Source organism: Peromyscus maniculatus, chromosome 14, assembly GCF_049852395.1.
Source record: "Peromyscus maniculatus bairdii isolate BWxNUB_F1_BW_parent chromosome 14, HU_Pman_BW_mat_3.1, whole genome shotgun sequence".
Classification (NCBI taxonomy): Eukaryota; Metazoa; Chordata; class Mammalia; order Rodentia; family Cricetidae; genus Peromyscus; species Peromyscus maniculatus.
In genome coordinates, this window is record NC_134865.1 from 37,826,796 (window position 1) to 37,841,793 (window position 14,998).

General features: G+C 44.7%; 1 pseudogene; it reads left to right on the forward strand.

Moving 5' to 3' along the window:
* The first annotated feature begins 6,082 nt into the window (after positions 1-6,082).
* LOC102924265 (meteorin-like protein pseudogene) lies at positions 6,083-14,776 on the forward strand (annotated as a pseudogene).
* Positions 14,777-14,998: the final 222 nt, after the last annotated feature.

The window sequence follows — 14,998 nt, forward strand, 5'->3', positions numbered from 1 at the left end:
ATCTCTCTAATAGGAAGGGAAAGTCCCACAGGAGCCACTTCTGGGTGCTCATCTGCTCCCTCTGAATGGCAGTTAAGGAACCAAAGCTATGGTCTATTTCTACTGAGGCTGTAAGTGGTGGAGGATGTCAGCACTGTGTATCTTGGGCCTTTTCCCGATTATCAGCTACAGCCAGGGGAAAGGCTGGCTTTCCCAACAAGACTGCTGATCCCAGGTGGGCTTAGTTCATGCTGTGGAGACGACTGAGCCAGCACTGTCAGCATATCATCCCCATGTCCCCACAGGATAGCAGTGGGGACACGACACACCCCTTATGAGTAGGAGCGGGGGCAGCAGAGCCAGGCTTGAATTCCTGTGTGAACTCAGAAAAATTCCATAATTTCTCTCAAGATTCATATGGAATATGGAAACAGCAATAGCTACATTGAAAAGGTTGTTTCATCCCATTGCTTTCTGTTCTTCACCCAGAGTAGCTAGCCCTAGGACACTGACCTCATTCTACAGGATAAAGGAGAGAAAGATAAATTTTCTCCCTTAAAAGCAGGCTGTTTTCTCTGCTCTTGGTATGAAAGATGTCCCAAATGAAGCTAGGTGTTCCAAGCAGGCTTGTTGACTTAGCTCTTCAAATACCTAGCAAATGTTTATTCTGGGTGGGGACAGAGCTAGCCCAGCAGGAAGAGGGTAACTTTACTCCATATGTTAGATGTAAGGCATGATGGCAGGTTTCCAATCTGTTTCAGAGATGTGTTTGCTCCCTTAAGACTTGGTGTCTGGGCCACTTGTTCACATGGTATGGTGGTTTGAATAGGTATGGTTCCATAGATTCATGAGTTTGAATGCTTGACTATAGGGAGTGGCACTGTTAGGAGGTGTGGCCTTGTTGGAGGAAGTGTGTCACTGTGGAGGCAGGCTTTGAGGTCTCATATGTTCAAACCATGCTGAGTGACACAGTTGCTTCTGCTGCCTATGGATCCTGATGTGGAACTCTTAGCTCCTTCTCTAGCACCATGCCTGCCTGCGTGCTGCCATGAAATAATGGACTAAGCCTCTGAGACTGTAAGCCAGCCCCAACAGAATGTTTTCCTTTGTAAGGGTTGCCATGGCCATGATGTCTCTTCACAGCAATAGAAACCAACTAAGGCACATGGTCATTCTTTTATGTGTCTAGAGTGCCATAAAGGGAGATGAGGTCAGCCAGACACGTTGTTAGCCTGTACTTGACTTTAATTCAGAATTGCTCTTTTCTGATTAGTTGAGAATATTCATTCAAGGCTGGAGAGATGGCTCAGAGGTTAAGAACATTGGCTGTTCTTCCAGAGCTCCTGAGTTCAATTCCCAGCACCCACATGGTGGCTCACAACCATCTGTAATGAGATCTGGTGCCCTCTTCTGGCCTGCAGGGATACATGCAAACAGAACACTGTATACATAATAAATAAATAAATCTTTAAAAAAATAAAGAATATTCATTCAAGGACTAGGAGAAGGCTCCTTAGGTAAAGGATCTGAGAAGAAGGCCAGGCAAAGTGATGCACACCTATAACTCCAGCACTGGTGGACAGAGGCAGAAGGATCCAGGAAGCTTGTCAGGTGGCCAGTCTAGCTGAAATGGTGACCTTTGAGCATTGTCTCAAAAAATACTGTGGAGAGTGTTGGATGAAAGATGACATGATGTCAACTTCTGACCTCCACATGTGTGCACTTGAGTTTGTTTGCATACAGAAGCATACACCACAAACACACACACACACACACACACACACACACACACACATGGCAGGGGGGGTTCATTTCTGGCTAAGGATGTGTTTTAGTGGCAGAGTGCCTGGTATATGTAAAATCCGGGGTCAGTCTTTAATGCTAGGAAAAATATGCCTATGTCCATTTCCCAATTTGCTTGTCTTATCTGTCTGTGTATATCTTCACAATATCCCTTGGTTCTTATGATCGAACATTTACCAGGGACTAAATAATCTCACACTGCTGTAGTGCTAAGGAAATGTAGTTGAGGTTTTGATTTGCAGGTTTAGATGAGTACTTGCAATTTTCTTTTCTTGTTTTTACTTGGCTTTCTATCTTCGGGGTAAAATGAAGGTAGGTGCTGGCCAGAGATAAGCTCTCAAAAGGGGCTCTCCTTATGTCCAATGCCTTTTTACCCATGCTCAGCTTCACAGCACTCCTCCTCAGAATCATGTGCAGGTTAGAGAACAGCCCCAATGCTAGGTTGCCCTCTTCCCTTTGAGCTGATCCCATGACCTTAACATGCAGAAAATTTGGAGGGGTGGTGCTCCTTATGTTCTGTTCTCCGGGCTCACTTCCCATGTCCAAAGATACTAGAAGCCTTGATTTTTCCACAAGTGGGCAGAAATCAGAAGAACAAGAAATGATTTAAAGATTTTGTACCATTGTGCAAAGTTACAGCTCTAGAAATTACCTTTTCCCTGTTTCCCCAAACACAAACACACATATACATGCATGTGTGTACACACACGAATGCACGTTCTCTCTCCTCTCCCTCCCTCTTGTCCCTCTCCCTCCCTCTTTTGCTCTATCCTTCTCTCCCTCTCTTTCTCACTTTTTGTCAGACAGATTTATGTACTCCAGGCAGCAATCCTCTTGCCTCAGCCTTTAGAATGCTAGGATTGTATGGATGTGCCCCCATGCCAAATACTTCTTGAGCAAAGCCTAGGACTCTGCTAACAGAATTTCTTTTATTTTGCTAAATTTTAATTGTTTTTAGAAGATTAACACATTGGAGAGCCATTGTGGTTTTATTTTTACATTTCTGTGGGCGTGAGTGTATGAGTGATGGTGTATGTGTGTGCATGTTGGGACAAGAGGCCAATGTCGGGGTTTTTCCCCTCTACCACTCTCTGCCTGAGCTTTTTCTGCATACTTTTAGTCCCAACACTCAGGAGGCAAAGGCAGGAGGATCTACTTGAGTTCAAGGCCAGCCTAGTCAACAAAGTGAGTTCCAGGACAGCCAGGGCTAGCTACATAGAGAAACCCTGTCTTAAAAAACCAGACAGTGGCAGGGGAGACAGAGAAAGAGAGAGACAGAGAGAAAGAGACACACACACACACACAGACAGAGACAGAGAGAGACAGAGACAGAGAAAGAGTCTCACCTAATTAGGGACTCAGTAGATCTTATAGACTGGAGGGCCAGCAAGCCACAGGGATCGACCCTGGCTGCGAAAGGATTGCAGATGTGTGTGAACTCACTGCCTGGCTCCTTTTCAGAATTCCTGTGCTTAAACTGCAGGCATTTTACAGATGAGCCATCTTGCAGACCTGAGGACCAGTGCCCAGTGTTTTAAACTATCCTAAGTCATAGATGATTTTTGTCCGTGTTAAAGTTTATTATTTATTTAAATTTGTGTGTGTGTGTGTGTGTGTGTGTGTGTGTGTGTGTGTGTGTGTGTGTGTATATATATGTCCCCAGAAGCCAAGACGGTGTTAGGTAATAGGCGTCACAGATGGTTGTGACCATCCATGTGGATTCAGGTAACTGAACCTGGGTCCTTTGCTAGGGCAGTAAGTACTCTTATTGAGTCATCTCTCCAGTCCCATCATATGTTTTTTAATGTAAATGTTCAGGAGCCTGTATCAGCAGTGGCTGTAAGGACAACTGAGAAGTAATTAGTGGCCCAGGACACAGAGGGAATGCTCACTAGGTAGGAGTTACAAGTGACTAGTTGATAGGATTCCTAGCCACTCCTCCATGATTGTACATGTGCTGGCAAGACGCTCAGTCACTCCAGGGCCTTACGTCCCACATGATCAGTGCGCTGCATGGTCACGTGATTCACATGCAGCGTGATCACACAATCTATGCACATGTGTGGTGTAGCTATGTAAACCCATATGTGCATGTGTGGGGAAATCCATAAAAGCGGATCACACACACACACACACACACACACACACACACACGCACACGCACACACACCCTTCCTGCACAGTCTTTCAATAGGCCTGAGCACACCCTTGTGTTCCCCTTCCCATAGTCAACTCTTATTGTGGGTTTTCTTGTGCCTGTGACTTTCCTCGCACAGTGAACAGCACCGCATAATAACACTAGTAACATTTTGATACTGAATCCTCCCTGCTTTCTTGTAGAAAGAGTAACTGATTTCCTTTCAAATTAACAATGTTTATCTGTGTAGGACAGGAAAGTTAGCAGAGTTCAGACACCTACAAACAATAAAGTACCAGAAAAACATCCCACAAGAGGTGACATTTCAAACAGTTAAGTACTAAAAAAAATCCTAAGAGCCCAGAATCAAGGTTCCTCAAGAGAAGAAATCCCTGTGACATTTTCTACACTTCTTCCTCCTCCTTTGTTAATATCCTGTGATATTAGTCGACTTCCAGGAAGGTCATCCTTTATGAAAGTCTACCTTTCAGATTAGAATGTCTCCTGAGTTAATGTGAGATTGTATGGTAAATAGTTGCTGAATCAAGCCTGAAATCAGGTCACTGTGTCCCTTGATGATGTGGCTCCCTCTGGTCAGACTCCTCACTCCCTGTGCACCCCCAGAAGGCCTGAGAGTTAAGCTATGTGTTGTGTTTTACCTTCCTACTCTCAGAGTATTCATTTACCCCCTTGATGGGGGAATGTCTTTCTGGATGCTGTGAATATGTGTTGTTCTGATTGGTTGAGAAATAAAGCCGTTTGGCCTATGGCAAGGCAGCTTAGAGGCAGGCAGGAAATTCAAAGAGAGAAACAGGAAGAAGGCTAGAGAAGGAGAGATACACCAGCCAGCCACCCAAGGAGCAACATGTAATGGGACACAGGTAAAGCCATGGAACATGTGGCGATACGCAGATGAGTAGTTATGGGCTAACTTAAGATGTAAGAGCTAGCTAGCAAAAAGCTTGAGCCATGGCCATGCAGTTATAATTTATATCAGCCTCTGTGTGTTTGCTTGGGTCCGAGTGGCTGTGGAACTGCCAGGTAAGAGAGATTTATCCTGACAGGGCCAGGCAGGACACAGGAAAGCTTCTAGCTACATCCCCTTGTAGTTTGTTCAGATCAAACTTAGAATGTGCTGCTTAAGGGTTTGCCTCCATTAAAAGCAATAGAAATGCCCAGCCATCTTTGAAAGATAATTACAACCACAACCCCTCGTGTTCAGCTGGAACTGCAGCTCACTCCGGCTTGATCCAGAAAGCCCCACTCCTCTCTCTCCGAACCCCACCCTCTCAGAGAATCCCCAACAAAGAAAAGGTATCAAAAAGCCCAGTTCCACATTCTTGGGGGCAGCAGTGGCTCCTTCCCTGAGATTGCTAGTAGCCCAAGACCCCGCCTAACGCAGTCAACTTTTGACCACACATGGGCACAAACTCAGTGTGCGGAGGACACTCCATCACCCCTCACCTTTACTTCGGCCCCGTGACTTCTCTGCCCCTGATCTCTGGGGTTGGAGGACTCACCTGGGGATTGCCTTGCTCTAATCACCCTGGTCTTTTTCTTTTTCAGTTCAGCTTGATCTGGCTTATTGTGTCAGCAGAGAAACCTGCTGCCTCGCAGGCACTGCTGTGCCAGGCCGTTCCCCTGCTCCCTCAGCCCAGTCTTGGTGCCTGAGTGGTCTGGCCAGAGCTGCTGCTCCTGCAGCAAGTGGTGGCACTAGTTCAAGGCTTCAGAGAGGGGAAGAGGGCCACTCTGAACCACACCAACTGTGAGACAGTCACCAGCAGCCCTGGGAGAGGAGGAGATCTCCGACGGTCTGCAGAGCCCCACGTAGTCCCTGAGCCTCATGTTGTTGGTGTTCCCTTGCTTCTGCCACCAGGACAGGAGATGCACTCAGAGGGTGAAGGTATTGCCCAGCTCACAGTGGCTCAGGCCGTAACCATAGGGCTTCTCAAACCCAGAGCCCAGGGAACTGTCCAGTGGGGGGAGAGGGGGCTGGCCCTTAGTGGTTATCAAAGCTCAAGCGGTGCTGCTGGCCCTAGTTGGAGCTGAACAGGGTAGGAAGCAGCCTCAGTGTGGGGGCAGAGCCAGAGAGCCTCCTGGGTCATCGAGGAGACATTTGCCAAAGGCCGGCCCCTTGCACGCTAAAATACTACCCAGTTCCTCATGAACGACCATGTCCTGGAGGAGCCTAGCCTGTGTGTGCTCCAGCAGCTGCAGGGGGGCCCCAGCAGGCCACCCTGTCAGCGGGTGGAGGAGCAGCTGCTGTGACCAGGAGACTCCAAGACTCAGAAGGGATCCCCAGGCCCAAGGATTTTTTTTTTTTTTTGAGAAAATATATACTTTAATTTAAAAAGTAGCTTTCAACCTATTTTTGAAAATGGAAGAAGTAGCTTTCACAAGTTGCAGCTGAACAATATGAAAACAGCACATGTATTTTGGGAGAGTATTGGCAAATACAACAGAATCTGAAAGGACTTGAATCAGTTCCCTAGAGACTCATGACACTGATTAATGCAACCTGGCTAAGATGGACAGAGTCTGCAAAATTAATGTTACTTTTGTTTCTATAAAAAATATTACCCAGCCAGGCATGGTGGCACATGCCTTTAATCCCAGCACTCAGGAGACAGAGGCAGGTGGATCTTTGTGAGTTCGAGGCCAGCCTGGGCTACCAAGCAAGTTCCAGGTCAGCCAGGGATACACAGAGAAACCCAGTCTCAAAAATAAATAAATAATAAATAAATAAAATAAAAAATGTTGCCCCCCCCCATTCTACCCCTCCTCCCAGCACCCATCTTCTTTAGTCTTGAAAGAAGCATAAAGCAGCTAGAAAGTACTGTAAGGCACCACACATACACACTTTTTTACAAACATCTATGGGGTGAGCCGCCTCTCTAATTCTCCCATGCAGACATCTGAGAACTAGCTAAGAGGCACAGCGTCATTTCCTACCACAGAGATAGTAAACCTTTGTGGAGAAGAGTGTAAGATGTAGGCGGGCTCAGCTACTGGCACACCTGGATGCCAAGCCCTTCCTATTTGTGACAGGAGATGGGGTTTATCTTTGAAAGATTTCATATATATGTTATATATATAATATGTAAATCTTTTATTTTTAACAAAAGGATTTAATTTTCACATTAAGACCTTAGATAAATGTGCCTCAGACTATCAGCAGTGCTTATCTCTATGCAGATTGACTCATTTGTCCAGCTGTAAGTGATGGCACACACACACTCATGTTCCCAGCACTCAGGAAGCTGAGGCAAGATGGTTTTGAGTTCACGGTTAGGCTATGTGTTGAGAAGCCATCTCAGCAAAACCAATATGCATTCCTTTTTCTTGGGCTGTGTCCTTTTCTATTTTCCTGAGTGAGAATTATGGGTGTGGTAATGAGAACTTGGGGGGGGGGTCACAGAGTTGTCAGCAAAGGTTAAGTTCCTGGACGAGGTTGTCCTCTCTTTGTCAGATGGCCCAAATAGCTCCAGCTTCATAGGAGAAGTCTTGGACACCCTCATGAGGACAGAGAAAAGGGAAGGGAAATATCTGCCTTTGCTTTCTCCTGGGCCAGCCAAGGAAAGGCACTTTTTGGGGTGATCCTGGTGGCCCACCCTTCCCCATCATTGTTGTTGGCTACATACATCATCTCCTCCTGCCCACTTTGTCCACCCTGGGAGAAGAATTGAGTGTCTCTTGCTCTCTTCTCCATGGAGTCTTTGGAGGGAGTGGTAGCCTGGCTGTCACAGGGAGGTGTTGGGGGCATGGGGGAGCTCTGAGGTGTGGCAGAGGGTAGGGTGTTGGTTTTTAGTGGCGCTCTTACCCTGCGAGGAACAGTCACGAGACACAACAGAATCCACTAACAAGAGTTTTATTAATATGAGGAGAGAGAGGTAGGCAGGCGTGGCGGCAGGCGGCAGCCAAAACACAGTTGCCATAAAGACCAGAAACTGGGCTATTACCCACCGAAGAGTTAGTGAAAACAAGCTCTTAATCAAGAGCTTGGAACAGGGATGCCTTTAATCCCAACATCGGGGAAGGAGCCATCTCCGTGGGACAGAACCAGAACGGATCTGAACACTCTGTCTGAGACCAACCAGGACCCAGCTGCTGATCCTGCGAAACCCAGCAACTTGGAGGTGTTGGTGAGACTACCCTGCTCAGCTGAAATCCATCCAGGAGAGGATTCAGAACCCTACAGTTTAAAGTCTGAGGAAACAAGATCAGCTGGGGAGTTGACAATGAACAAAACATGACCTGAGAACACAGAAGAAGGCACTGCCCAGCCACCAAACCAGATCACCAGAATCGTAAGTATATACTTCACTGACTGAGATCAGGTAAGCTCCCATCTCTAGACTGACAGATCAGGTCCCTAGCCCCTAGGCCCTACCCATTGGAGTCTCAAAGACCAGACAGCTACCTTTCCCTGCTTCCCCACCAAAAAATAAATGCATAAAAAATAAAAAAAAATAAAAAATACTAACCCCTATGAACCTAACAACCACTGAAACCATAAGCACACCCTGCACCAACTGGGAACAACTGCTCCCAAAGACAGAACCCACTAACACTGATTTGACTAAGCTGCTCCCAAAGAAACAGAGCCCAACAGCACCAATTTAACCAAGAACTCCTAGTGAACCAAGACTAAAAATTAGAACAAGAGAGGCACCTTCAGACACAGACACCGCCTGCACCAAGCAGAGGAAGAAACGAGTAGACGCCAGTGCAAAAATACAGGCAACAACATAAAGACCTATATGGCAACATCAGAATGTAGTGATTCTACACCTGCAAGACCTGAACATACCAAGACAGAAGAAACAGAAGAAATCAACCCTAAAAATGACTTTAAGAAGATGATAGAGGCCCTTAAAGAGGAAATAAAAAAATTCCCTTAAAGAGGAAATGAAAAACACCATTAGAGAAGAAATAAAAATTCCCTTAAAGAAATGGAAGAAAAAAACAAACAAAAAATTGGAAGAAATCAAAGAAAGCCAAGGAAAAGTAATTAAACAGATGAAGGAAACAATTTAAGATCTGGACGTTGAAATTGAGACAATAAAGAAAACACAAACTGAGGGAATGCTGGAAATAGAAATCCTGACTAAACGAACAAGAACTACAGAAACAAGCATAACCAACTGAATGCAAGAGATGGAACAGAGAATCTCTGACACTGAAGACACAATAGAGAAAATAGGTTTGTCAGCCAAAGAAAACACTAAAAACAAAAAAGTCGTAACACAAAACCTCCAAGAAATTTGGGATACCATGAAAAGACCAAACCTAAGAATAAGAATAGAAGAAGAGAGAAGGAGAATACCAACTCAAAGGCACAGAAAATATATTCAACAAAATCATAGAAGAAAACTTTCCTAACCTAAAGAAAGAAATACCTATGAAGATACAAGAAGCTTACAGAACACCAAATAGGCTGGATCCAAAAAAAAAGTACCCTCGCCACATAATAATCAAAACACTATACACACAGAACAAAGCAAAAATATTAAGAGCCGCAAAGGAAAAAGACCAAGTAACATATAAAGGCAAACCCATCAGAATAACACCAGACTTCTCAATAGAGACTATGAAAGCTAGAAGGTCCTGGACTATGCAGGACTAACTATGCAGATAGTAAGAGACCACGGATGCCAACCCAGACTATTATACCCAGCAAAACTCTCAATCATCATAGACGGAGTAAACAAAATATTCCATGATAAAACCAGATTTAATCAATACCTATCCACAAACCCAGCCCTACAGAAAGCACGAGAAGGGAAAAAATCCAATCCAAAGAAGCTAAACACACCCATGAAAACTCAGGCAATAGATAATCCCACACCAACAAACACCAAAGAAGGACAACACAACACAACCACAAAAAATAACAGGAATTAACAATCACTGGTCATTAATATCCATCAATATCAATGTTCTCAACTCACCTATAAAAAGACACAGACTAACAGAATGGATAAGAAAACAGGATCCATCCATCTGCTGCATACAAGAAACACACCTTAACTTCAAAGACAGACACTACCTCAGAGTAAAGGGCTGGGAAAAGGCTTTCCAAGCAAATGGACCTAAGAAACAAGCTGGTGTAACTATCCTAATATCTAATAAAATAGACTTCAAACTAAAATCAATCAAAAGAGATCAGGATGGACATCACATATTTATCACAGGAAAAATCCACCAAGATGAAGTCTCAATTCTGAACATTTATGCCCAAATACAAAAACACCCACATTCATAAAAGAAACATTACTAAAACTTAAAACGCACATCAAACCCCACACATTAGTAGTGGGATATTTCAACACACCACTCTCACCAAAAGACAGATCTATCAGACTGAAACTTAACAAAGAAATAAAGGACCTAACAGATGTTATGACTCAAATGGACTTAATAGATATCTACAGAACATTCCATCCTAACACAAAAGAATATACATTCTTCTCAGTACCCCATGGAACCTTCTCAAAAACTGACCACATGCTTGGTCACAAAACAAATCTCAACAGATACCAAAAAATTGGAATAACCTCCTGTATCTTATCAGACCACCATGCCTTAAAGTTAGACTTCAACAACAACAAAAATTATAGAAAGCCTACAATCTCATGGAAACTGAATAATGCCCACCTGAAACATCAATGGGTTAAGGAAGAAATAAAGAAATTAAAGATTTCCTAGAATTCAATGAAAATGAAAGTACAACATACCCAAACTTATGGGACACTATGAAAGCAGTGTTAAGAGGAAAATTCATAGCTCTAAATGCACACATAAAGAAGATAGAGCAATCCCATACCAATGAATTAACAGCACAACTGAAAGCTCTAGAACAAAAAGAAGCAAACTCACCCAGGAGAAATAGACGCCAGGAAATAATCAAATTGAGGGCTGAAATCAATAAAATAGAAACCAAGAGAACAATACAAAAAATTAATGAAACAAAGAGTTGGTTCTTTGAAAAAAAAAACAAGATAGACAAACCCCTAGCCAAATTAACCAAAAGGCAAAGAGAGAACACCCAAAGTAACAAAATCAGAAATGAAAAGGGAGACAGACAATGAGGAAATCCAGAGAATCATCAGATCATACTTCAAAACCCTGTACTCCACAAAAATGGAAAATCTGGAAGAAATGGACAATTTTTTGGATAGATACCACATACCAAAATTAAATCAAGACCAGATAAACCATTTAAATAGACCAATAACCCCTAAAGAAATAGAAACAGTCATCAAAAGTCTTCCAACCAAAAAAAGCCCAGGACCAGATGGTTTCAGTGCAGAATTCTACCAGACTTTCAAAGAAGAACTAGTACCAATACTCTTCAAATTGTTTCACACAATAGAAACAGAAACACTACCAAACTCTTTTTATGAGGCTACTATTACCCTGATACCCAAACCACACAAAGACGCAACAAAGAAAGAGAATTACAGACCAGGCTCCCTCATGAACATTGATGCAAAAATACTCAGCAAAATATGGCAAACCGAATCCAAGAATACATCAAAACAATTGTCCATCACAACCAAGTAGGATTCATCCCAGGGATGCAAGGATGGTTCAACATATGAAAATCTGTCGATGTAATACACCATATAAACAAACTGAAAGAAAAAAACTACATGATCATCTCATTAGATGCTGAAAAAGCCTTTGACAAAATCCAACACCCCTTCATGATAAAGGTCTTAGAGAGATCAGTTATACAAGGAACATTCCTAAACATAATAAAGGCAATTTATAGCAAGCCAACAGCCAACACCAAATTAAATGGAGAGAAACTCAAAGTGATACCACTAAAATCAGGAACAAGACAAGGCTGTCCACTCTCCCCATATTTATTCAATATAGTACTAGAAGTTCTAGCTAGAGCAATAAGACAACAAAAGGAGATCAAAGGGATACAAATTGGAAAAGAAATCAAACTCACTATTTGCAGATGATATGATAGTATACATAAATGACCCCAATGTCAGCAATGTCAGAAATTAGGAAAAGTTGCGGAAAATCAGGAAAAGTTTGTTTTGAACAAACATCAGTTAGCTCTGTCAGAGAAGACTGCAAACATCAGTTAGCTGGAACCTTCTAAAACCTTGTTTACAAAATTATAAATCCTAAAATGCAATTTGTCTCTAAAAGTTTAACTTCAAAATTATAAAAAAATTTTTTGTCCCTGCCTAATGCTTGCTTCTTACTATAAAAAGGGGTTTGAATCCTCCCTCCCCCCCCCATTTGCCATAGTTTCAGAAGCCCGAACTCTGGCTTAGTCCTAGTTAACTGGTACGCTCCCCTCTCCCCAGCCTCCTGTAGCTAGAGTTTTCCTGCCTGGCCCACAGTCAGGACAAATCTGTCACCTGCCAGTCCCACAGCCTCTCAGACCCAACCAAGTAAACACAGAGACTTATATTGCTTACAAACTGTATGGCTGTGGCAGGCTTCTTGCTAACTGTTCTTATATCTTATATTAATCCATTTCTATAAATCTATACCTTGCCATGTGGCTCGAGGCTTACCGGCATCTTCACATGCTGCTTGTCATGGCGGCAGCTGGCAGTGTCTCCCTCTGCCTTCCTGTTCTCTCAATTCTCCTCTCTGTTAGTCCCGCCTGTACTTCCTGCCTGGCCACTGGCCAATCAGTGTTTTATTTATTGACCAATCAGAGCAATTTGACATACAGACCATCCCATAGCAGCCCCCCTCCTCCCTGGGATGATTTTTTTTTTCTGAAATAAAGTTTGCTTCTAGTTTCATAGACTTCGATAGTCTGGCCCCCATTTTTTGCACACCCTTGGACCTAGTGTCACTAAGACTGTCTTTCTCCTGTATATACATGTCTACAGGACTCGCCCAGCCTCCTCCAGGATCATTTCCCACTTGTCCAGTGTCTCCAGGAGTTCTGTCTGTGTCTCTTCCATCTTCTCCCTGGCTGGGTCGCCTGTGCCTGCAATCTACCCTGCTTCTCTGTGACTTTACCCCCCTGAACTGCCTGAGCCAAGGAGCTCTGGTTGCAGCTTGGGCAGCCAGGGACAAGCTGGGGTGGGCTGCTGTAATCAGAGCGCACAGGGAATCACGCCAACCCCAGTGGCTCAAGAGCCTACTCAGTGGGTGCTGAGGTGCGCTGGACAGACTTGGCCCCAACTGTCAGGCAGCAGTGGCCTTGGTCAGGTCCGCCCCACCCCCAGTGCTGCTGGGCAGCACAAGCAAGCAGTACTCCAGCGACCTGTGCATCTGGAAGGAGGGTGGGCTGACCTGGAAGTCACACAGCAAGGAGGTTGAGCAGATGTACTTGCTCTACTCAACAGGCTTTGTGGAGTCGATGTACTCAACTGGGACGCTCACTGTTAACATACAGCCCAACACCGCCTCACCTGCCAGGAACCTGACTGTGCATTAAAGCTTTTCAGGGACTTCTGCAGGGGCAATATTTGGAAAAAAAATGAGAACTGGCGCTATTGATGTGGGATATTGGTGCTGAGCCTGGTCAGGCGCAGCGCTTCAGCCTAGAGCAGGGTGGCCTATCTGTAGAGGCAACACCCCAACTGGGCATCCATAGGACATCAGTAGGAAGGCCACAGGCTTCCAGTGTAAGCTGGAGAATTGGCAGAGTGGCCAGGACCCACATGCGCTGTCTGCCCAATGTCCTTCTTGACACTGACTCTGTCATTCGAGGCTTCATCCAGGATGTCACCCATGTGCCAGAGCAGCAAGTGTTGGTCATCCACCTTCATGTGAGCCGGCAGGAGAGCAGGATCTTCCAAGCCAGCTCCTGAGGGCAGTGGCCACTGGATGGGCCATGTCACAACACTGATGGAGTGTGGTGTACAGACACATGGGGAAGTCTCTTCACTGGACATGTGCACTTCAGGAAGTACAGCTGGGTGTGCCCCACACTTTAGTGACTTTCAAAGGATGTACAGGAATGCAGAGGAGAGGGGCATAAATCCCTGTGAGATTAATATGGAGTGACTTTCAGGGCATTGTGGTACTGTTCTCCTTCAAATATGCCATGGTTCATGGCCTTAGATGCTCAAATCTAGATAGAAGCAGCAGGGTGGTGGTATGGGCCCAGCCTGTTGCTCTAACTGGGAAGGTACATGCTGCTCTGACCCCATTAGGTCCCAGAAAAGCACACTATGACCCACTGGAAATGCTGTAAAATGCAAACTAAGTTATTTTTTTTGTAAAAATAGAAATGTCCATAAGAAACAACAACAACAAGACAAAGAGTTTTAAAGCTTACTTCTTGAAGCAGACCGTTGGGAACATTGGGATGATCCATGCAGTGGCCAATAGTCAAGACAAGCTGGGATTTAAGGATGGATCAGTCCTGAAACAGTCTCTTGCTGAAATGGAGAACATACCCCTGAAGACAGAGTGCTTTGGAAAGAAAGAGGCCATTCAGGCAGCCCATGATGTCATGGCCCAGGAGGTCTAGTGTTGGATAGATGACAAAGTGGATTTTCATTTTATTCTGTTCAACAATGTGGTCAGCCACCTCTATGGACTTGATGGTGAATGTCCTTTCCAGTGAACCGTAGAGCCAGTTCAGAGAACTCTGCTGCAAGACACTGCCAAGGTCTGCAGAGATCCACTGAGTTCTAAGTGGCTCTGTGCAGCACAGCCCAAGTCCTGGGGGAAACACCAGCCATCCCCTCCCACAGGGCAGGCCGGGCAGCCTTACCTTCAGTCTGCAGCTCTAGCACTTGGGAGCACAGCTGCCATCTTGCTTTTCTGCACCCTATCCCCTCCACCTCATCCAGGCCACCAAGGAGCTCAGTGTCATACCATAACACTGTGTGCTTCTCCTTCTCCTTCTCCTTCTCCTTCTCCTTCTCCTTCTCCTCCTCCTCCTCCTCCTCCTCCTCCTCCTCCTCCTCCTCCTCCTTCTCCTCCTCCTCCTCCTTCTTTTAAAGATTTATTTATTATGTATATGGTGTTCTGCCTGCATGTGTCCCTGCACTCCACAGAGGGCACCAGGTCTTACTATAGATGGTTATGAATCACCATGTGGTTGCTGGGAATTGAACTTGGGTCCTCTGGAAGAGC